Below are 8,978 nucleotides of genomic sequence, written 5' to 3'. Positions count from 1 at the left end.
TCTGGACACAGCCAGACACACATCTGACATCCCTGCTCTCCTATACAGAGATGGGGTACACAGCAGACACACATCTGACTTCTCTACTCTCCTGTACAGAGATGGGGTACTCTGGGCACAGCAGACACAATCTGTCATCCCTGCTCTCCTATACAGAGAGAATCTCTGGAAGATCAGAGCTAGCCCTGTTTAAGAACCTGTGAACCACAAAGACCCTGTCTCAAACAACACCCAAGGTTATCCCCTAACCTCCACACACAAACCTGGACTCACACACAAGAACACACACACCCACTCGGGAGGCAGAGGCAGGCGGATCTCTGTGAGTTCGAGACCAGCCTGGTCTACAAGAGCTAGTTCCAGGACAGGCTCCAAAACCACAAAGAAACCCTGTCTCAAAAAAAAAAAAAAAAAAAAAAAAAAAAGAACACACACACCACACAAACATACCTGGACTCACAAGAACACACACACACATACCTGGACATATATACACACACGTGCAAAGGAAAAAAATTTTTAAACATCAAGATTTTAATCCATAATATAACATTAAAATATTGATCTAAGATGGGCATTAAAGGTGGCACACACCTTTAATTCCAGCACTTGGGAGACAGAGGCAGACAGATCTCTGAGTTCAAGGCCAGCCTGGTCTCCAGAGTGAGTTCCAGGACAGCCAGAGCTGCGTAGTAAGACCGTGTCTTGAACAAAACAAAACAATGGCCTCTACACTTACTGCAAAGTCTCCACTCCTTCTCCTCACATTTGAGGGTTTAGATTTGCTCTGGAAGCTTCCACTTTTCACTTTGCTTTAGGGAGAAAGTCTTAGAAACATAGACGAGAAACAAATTCGACTACTCAGTACCCGTATTTAATCTCCAGTGGCAGTTCCTCTGGCTCTGACAACTTGACATACACTATGCACTTATAAATTATATTAAAACACATACCACGAGCCACAGACAATGGGAAGTATTCTGAGAATTCTTTGAATTTTGGGTTGTGTCTTTGTCTTGGTCTTTCGAGGAAATCTGTCACGTCATGCTGACTGACGGAAATGCAGAGGAAGCTAGCAGAAGCTGACATGTTACTCAGCAGTCTCCAGACCTGTCATGCTAGCTACTGGGCCCCTAAACAAAAGGGGACCTGGCTCTGGTAAGACTCATGGTACGATTGCTTATAATCTACCCTGGGAAATCTCCCATGGGCCAGAGGCACAGCTTCACCTTCAAGGTCATGGTGAAATACACTTAAAAGCCGGCAACTTGCAGAGGGTCAGGACCGTGTGGTGCAGTGAATTAACTGGATGGCTGGCTTCATTGGAACTCGTCCACAGCACTGATGATGCCCAACTCACTGGTGAAATCCAACATGATGTGAATCCCCAGGTCCATGGTTCTTGCAGTTCTGGCCCTGGGGTCAGGAAGAGCACTCCCTCACACCCTCCCTGCATCTCAGGCTGACCCTGACTACAGTCACTTTTGAAAATTTCTCTTAGCCCCCACCTCTGGTTTTGCCACCTACGAAGGTCCCTTGCCCACTGTCCCTAACTGTCCTGTCCTGCCCACTCAGGACCGTGGTTCCTCCCTGACAACTGCCTTGTTTCAATAGTTTCCACGTGCATCTCACCGTCCAAACATGTGACAGACTTGGAGTCCAACAAGACCACTGTCCCATGTATGTCCAGCCTGCAGCTTTAAACACACATTTCCTGGGCCTCGATTTCTCCGTTTTCTGTTCCGAGTACAGAGATGTCGAAGCAGTTCCTGCTCCCCAAACTCCTCCAGCGATATTTGCATCTTCAGAAGGAGGTAAAACTGGTGGTCTTTCAGCAGGGTGTCAGAAAGAGAAGTGAAAACACCCAGGTACTATGAGGGGAAATGCTGGGGACTGGGGAGATGTCCCGGTGACATCCTCTACTCTTTCGGTCACTTTAAGCTTCTCTGTCACACTCTGGAGCCTCAGCTTTGCACCACTGACTTGATGTGAACTCGATATATTTATTTGAAGAAAACCCAAAGGTGACCGTCTAGCTTCGAACAAAGATTTGTAGTGTGTGACCCATGACGTTTTGGCATTGCTCGTCCTGGGCCTGAGAGCCACAGAAAAGATCAGGAGGTCTCAGAAGGGGCTTGCCTACCCTACCTCAGAAGAGGTTTGTCTAGACAATGCCAATCAATGTCCTTTGCAATGACCAAGTGACAATGGACTTCTGCACTTGCTGGCAAAGAACAGTGGTCTTGCTCCCCACAGCGAGCTGTTGACTCCAGAGGCATGGCAGACTGAGCCCGCCCTCCAGCACACTCATCTCTGTAGCTTCCTTTTTCCTGCGAACGGTTCCATTCTGTTTCTCCTGGGTTTGTGCCTCTGAAGAGTTATGCAGCAATCCAATCCCAAGAAGAACGCTGCTCTGTGTTCTAGGAAAGATGGTGTTGGTCATAGCCCGACTGCACACATCAGCAGACTGATGTTCGAGACAGGATCTGACAGAGGAGATGGCCTGCTTTCTGGGCTGGCTGACTGGTTTGTACCATGACTTGTGGAGACGTTAGCACCTGCAGAAGACCTCGTGTGCCAGTCAGAGACTACAAAAGAAATTTCAGTTTTCTCAGTTGTAGGGGTCACTTAAGAAGCTGAGTGGGTCACAGAGGAGAAAGAACCATGTTGGCCTGCCGAGAGAAGTTTTAAGAAACATACTTCTTGTATTGCATACATGGATTTAGCATTCCACAGGATAGGAATAATAGGAATTAATGACATCATGTGGTTTATCTTCAAATATAAACATACGCACATACACGTATTTCATGGAACAATAGAGGAAAATCTTTTTCAAAAGATCATATAATCTTTGGAAGGCCAGACTCAAAAATTCCTGTACATTAGTTTTTCGGCCTGTGGTTCATTCTGTTTTCTCTTTCCATGCTTAGCTACTGAACAGCTTTCCTTGCTGGGGTGGCTTGTTTCCCTCCTGCATTTTACCAGACATTCATCTTTTGGGGTGCTGGTCCTCCCTTTGCAATATCCCTGGTGTTCACACTTCCTATTGAGAAACTGCCGTTCACATTGAGGATATCCTGCTCGGTCACTGGTGACTGTTCCGAGTGCCAATTCTCAAGAGGGTGGACTGGCAGCTGCCTGGGCCCACTCAGCTCTGAAAACTGTCAGATCCAGGCCAGATTTTGAATAAGTCTCAATTCAATTCAGTAAGTCTCAATTCAATTCGGTGTCTTTGAATAAGACACCGGAGTAGGCTCTGTGAAGGAACTGCTGCTTCTAGCCAAGGAGAGGCATCGGATTCCTGAAGGCCATGCTGTTGGCAGTCCTGAGGCTCTCCATCAGGCTGGGCAGCCAAGCTTCTCTTGGGAGCCTTTGGTACCCAGTGATGCACTGTGTCTGTCACTGAGCAGAAACAATCGCCAGTGAAAAGGTGTTGGAGGAACTTATCCCAGCAGGATTTGTCATTAGACGGCGACTTCCGACAGCATCTCCAATGCTTTGCTGGCTCAGGCCAACATGAGCCATTCCTCTAGGGCTCAGGTCATCAGAGGCTGTTTGAAGGAGAGTTGCTGACAAACTGGGAGAAAGTTAGTAACTAACTACCTTAAAACTCAGCGTCTTAAAATAAAAGCCGTCCTATTGTTCATGGTGTTGAGAGTTAGGAAATCCAGGCTGTTCTCTGTGGGTGACTCATCTCAGCCTTCATGGTGCCTGGACCACATCATCGGGGGCTGGAAGACGTGGACTGGCCTTGCTTTCCTACGTGCCTCTCTCCACCGCAGAGTCGCTCATCACTCTGTGGTTGTATTTGTTCGAGGATGACAGATTCTCCAGCCTGAACATCTGTGGAAGGCCCAAGGAGTCATGCAGTGATCTTCACCCACATTCTACTGAGCGAGATCAAATGTAAGGGCAGCCCAGAATCGCAGAGCGGAGCAACTCCTCTGCTGTGCAGCTGTCCTGGGCCTCGCTGGAGTCCACGTTCTGTTGTTTATTGTTCCACAGAGAAAGCACGCTAGTGCCAGCTCCTACTGTAATGCATCCAAGCTCCTCCACTGGACGCACTACGAGACCATCACCCTGTCTTTCTAAAATGGATTCCAAAGTGTTGTCATCTGTCAAATGCACACAGTTTTAGCCACTCTCAAAAAAAGGAAAGGGCCACTGAATTGAGTAAGCCACAGCACGGCAGCATTTGCTAAAATCAGTTTCAGAAGAAACAACATATTAGAGTTAATGAGGAATGGTAAGAATGCAAGACACAGTTCAGCAGAGATGTAAGGAGGCAGATACCGGGGAGCTGTGGGATATGCTCTTGAACACTGTGAAGATTTGTCATTCATAATGGTTTAATAAAATGCTGACTGGCCAGTATCCAGGCAGGAAGTATAGGTGTGGCAACCAGACTAGGAGGATTCTGGGAAAAGGAAAGGCAGAGACGCAGTCCCAAGTCAGATGCAGAGGAAGCAAGATGAGAATGCCTTACTGAGAAAAGGTACCAAGCCACATGGCTAAACATAGATAAGAATTATGGGTTAATCTAAGTTGTAAGCCTGAACAATAGGCCAAATAGTTTATAATTAATATAAGCTTCTGTGTGTTTATTTGGGATTGAATGGCTACAGGACCTGGTGGGACAGAGACTTCCATCTACACCTGGGTTTAAGACCTGCTTGCCCTTCTGAACACCACTTCAGCCACACTCAGCAATGTCCACCCCTTCTTTCCCAGCCAAGGCAGAGCACCAGCTAGCACTGATCTCACTCTGACCCCTAAAGTAGTATCCCTGCCCCGACAACCTTCTCTCACATGAAACCATGGAGCAAAGTAGCCCATGGGAGCAAGGAGAAGAAATGAGCATTTGTAGCTTAAACAGCAAAGCTTCAGTCTGCTGAGAAGTCAGTCTCTGCTTCAGATTACAGTCATTAGGCTCCCCTAGTTTATCTCAACCCCCTGTGGGCTCCTTCTATTTATTCACTGAATGTTTTTCACGGGAAATAGTTCTCGACACTTTCCTAAGGGCCTCCTGGGAGCTGTGGTGTCCAGGAATACACTACATCACGAATGCAGGGATTGCCGTGTTTCCCAATATTTACTGGGCTTCTATTATCTATCATAGAGTAAGCTGGACGTGGAGAATACAGTGCTCAGCACTGTGGTTACAGGGCTGGGGTTACAGGTTCATGGCGGAGTGCTCATCCAGGGTGCTTGAGGTGGCTCTGATCCCCAACACTTAAAACCACAAGAAAACAAACACGATGATGGCTGTGGAGCCTGTCTTCCAGAAACTTACAGTTTCATGAAGGAGCAGGCGCTGAATACATAAAACAAACACTTTAACCAAGAGATCCTGAGGTTACAACAGGGGAAATAAGGAGACAGTGAGGGGCGACAGCTCGACCGCTTTACGTCTGAGGCTGCGGAGGGCATCCGGTAAGGGGATGTTCAAGTGGCGGGTGAGCTAGCTGTGCAAAGGGGCAGGGAGGTGCTCGGGAAAAGGATGAACACAGCAGCTGTGCAGGCCTGGGAGCAGCAAGGAGTGTGGTGCAGACTCAAGACTCAGAGTAGCTGGTATGGCCAGAGCACAGCGAACAAATGTCCTCGGAACATTGTAAGCACATGGAAAGAGCTTTCATGAAAGAAAATAAGACAATAGTAACAAAAACTGCTGGACCCAGAATTTTACAAGAATGGCAACAATCATTTTGAAAGAAAAAAGAAGTGTGTATGTATGAGTGTGTGCATGTGTCTGTGTGCATGTGAGTGTGTGTGTGAGTATGTCTGTGTTTTCTCTTCCTGGTGGCATGTTGAGAATGGTTCTTAAATTTATGATATGATTCATTAAATCAAAGTGTTTTTCTTTTTTGTTTTCTTTTCTTCTTTCTTTCTGAGATGGAGTCTTGCTCTATGGCTAAGGCTGACTTTGAACTTGAAATCTCTTGCCTCAGTTTCTCAAATAGCAGGGGTTATTATAGGTGAACATTGCTGCACCTAAGTCAATCTTTTGTAAGTATGAAAATGAAGCAATCATTCAATGGAAAGTTTTAAATACTCAGTGTGAGGATTAGTCATTTTAATTACATTTCTTTTGTAAGATTTATTTTAATTTATGTGTGTGTGTACCTGAGTGAATGCCACATGTGTGTGGGTATCTGTGAAGGCTAGGAAAAGAAAAGGGGTCACTTGGAGCTGCACTTATAGGTGTTTGGAAACCATCAAACACGGGTGCTGGGAACTCAACTCAGCACCTCTTTCTGTGGAAGAACAGCAGGTCCTCTTAACTAGTAAACCTTCTCTCTTGCCACAATTATGTTTCTGTAAGCATAATGCAGTTCAAATGACTTATACCCACAGCTTTCATGTGGCTTAGAAACCAAGTTTTATAAAGCAAGCATACAAACCACTGAAAGGAAAATTATCAACATTACCTTAGAATAATGGATGATGGTATTTGCTGTCGTTGAATTTTTGGCGTGGGATTTAATCGTAGAAAATGCACCACTGTGTTTCATGGGCCTTCCTTTGACCCGTTTTTGTTACCACTATCATTGCTTTTCTTCTTTAAAAACAACCTTTCTTTTAACAATAGATCCATTATCTTGAAAGATCAATTAGATACAATACTGTACACAATACTGATAATCAAAATCCAATACTGATAATCAAAAACTCAACTTAAAAAACCCATTGTTTCCCGTTGCTGCATTCCCTGCTACCTACTTACGTTGAATATTGGTGACTTTGTCCATAGATTCACACGCAATGTTCTGGCCACTCATTCTTCTACCACCTTCTCTGGAAATGACTACAAACTACAGAGCGTCTGTCGTGGAGTTTGGGGGTCACGGGAGAGTAGAATGGGGAGAGGAGAAGAGGAGGGGAGTGGAGAAAAATGTAGAGCTCAATAAAAGCAATAAAAATAAAATGGGGGGGCGGCATAGCACCTGGGCACAGACTACATAGTGACTCACAGACCGCGTAGGGATGTAGCAGCCATAGGACCCTGGGCTGGCCAGGGTACTGCCTGAGGGCATCCTGCCAGGTGACGGGTAGGTCAGCATAATGTCTGAATCCTAACAGCTAGGTCACAGGAATTTTGTGGAGCTTCTACCTGAATCTCTTGGAATGCAACTCCATCGATAATTCCTATCCAGAGAAAGGCGGGCAGTTTATCTGGCACTGCCATAGACTGCTCCTGCTGGGCACCCAGCCAAGGGACAGCCTCAAGTACCAGCCACAAGAGTGAACCTCGAGGGCCTCACTTCGACTGCAAGATCAAAAGCAACGGCGAGTTACTTAGCTGAACCCAGTCTATGGGCAGAACATGAAAGGTGACAGTGAGCTGTAGCTTCATTTCACAAAGCGTGGGACAGTTTGTTATGTGGCAGTAACATCAAGTGTCCTGACCAATGCTTCTTTTTTCCCTCACCAAGCTCGCCTTTTCCTCTGCGCAAGATACCTCAGGGACAAACTTCACCTTTGTCAGGTCAGAAGTATGGAAGTTCCCCCTGACCTCTTCAATGCTGCACCCAGCCCATAGAAAAATGCTCTTGGCCCAGAAGGTCATCCCCGTGACTCCCCGAGCTAAAAGAGCAGCCCCTGCCTTAACCCAATAAAGAATGATACTGCCCCGCACAGTGGCCTAGCAAGCACCCATGGGTCCTCAGCTACATGTGTGGCCACGCCTCCAGCTGTTTTGGTTTTCCTCTCCATTTTGCCTCAGCTGCCTTTGTTCCTGATTGTAGTGTGATCTGAAATGTCTGGCAAAGGCTTGGAGGGATTTAGGGGAGAGACGATGATCCTGAGGACCCAGGCAGCAGACCTATCTCCTCATAGAGTATTGGAGTGTGGCAGAACACTAGAGACCCGCTGGAGCAAGCTCTCTGAGGGTGTGTCCTGGGAAGACAGTTGTCTCCTGCTCCTTGAGAGATCTGTTCGCTTCTTGTCCTCTGTGAGGTGAGAACAATGCACCCTCTCTCCCGCCACACTTTGCCTGACCACAAACCCCAAAACAATGCAGCCAAGCTAATGGAGCCCGAACCTCCAGCGAGCCAAGCAAAACTTTCCTTCCTTACATTGCCCCTCTCGTGTATTTGTTGCATCAAAAATACCTGACATTATCTCTGTGAGTTGAGGCCAGCACGGTCTACATAGTGAGTTCAAAGGCAACTAGAGCTACATAGTGGGACACTGCCCTCCCTTTTTCATGTATGTCAGAGACAAACTGCAAAATATGCTAAGCGCTCAGAATGATAACTGCTTTAACACGCAAACCAGCCCACTGAATCCTCAAGACACACTGTATTGTTGTAATATGAAAAAAGCCAAATTCCATGTTCTCTATACACTCAGCACACTTTTGTGACCAGGTGTATGGGTTTCTCCACTGGACACGAAGTATTCTCCAGCTCTTTTCAGTTCTGGCACTAAGTAGGGTTGGTGTTGCACATCATGAGTTAGGGGGTCAGTTGCTCAGGTCTGTACCTCCAATTCAGACTTCAATCACAAGTCCCAGGTGTCAACTGTGTCTGACTACAAGCTAAATGTCAGTCCCTATGATTTCCTTTCTGAGCTGAACCCCTTGATAATAGGACAGCCTTGATAGGACAGTGGGGGTCCACTTAGTCCTCATCAGCTTATTCCACAGTGAAGCACAGCATACAGTGGCCATGGTGGCACACCTATAGTTCCAGCACTCGGGAGGCTGAGGGAGGGGCATTGTGAGTTAGGGACCAGTCTACTACGGAATGAGTCCCTGCTTTTCTTTTCTGTTGTTATTGTTGTTTCTTCTTTTTTAAGGAAAATAGAGAAATTGCATGAATTGATACTTGGGGCAAGGTCTAGAAAGTTCTGGGCACAGGCCCCTCTATCCCTTGGAGCTGGCATGTGCCAGCCATCCAGCATGAGGACTAGACGGCCCTCAACCAAGATTGCCTCCAGTTTTCATACTTTGTTTTTTCCTTTCTTTCTTCATC

This window comes from Microtus ochrogaster, linkage group LG3 (assembly GCF_000317375.1).
Source record: "Microtus ochrogaster isolate Prairie Vole_2 linkage group LG3, MicOch1.0, whole genome shotgun sequence".
NCBI classification, from domain to species: Eukaryota; Metazoa; Chordata; class Mammalia; order Rodentia; family Cricetidae; genus Microtus; species Microtus ochrogaster.
The sequence above is the reverse complement of the archived record's forward strand: the minus strand, read 5'-3'. Positions refer to the sequence as shown.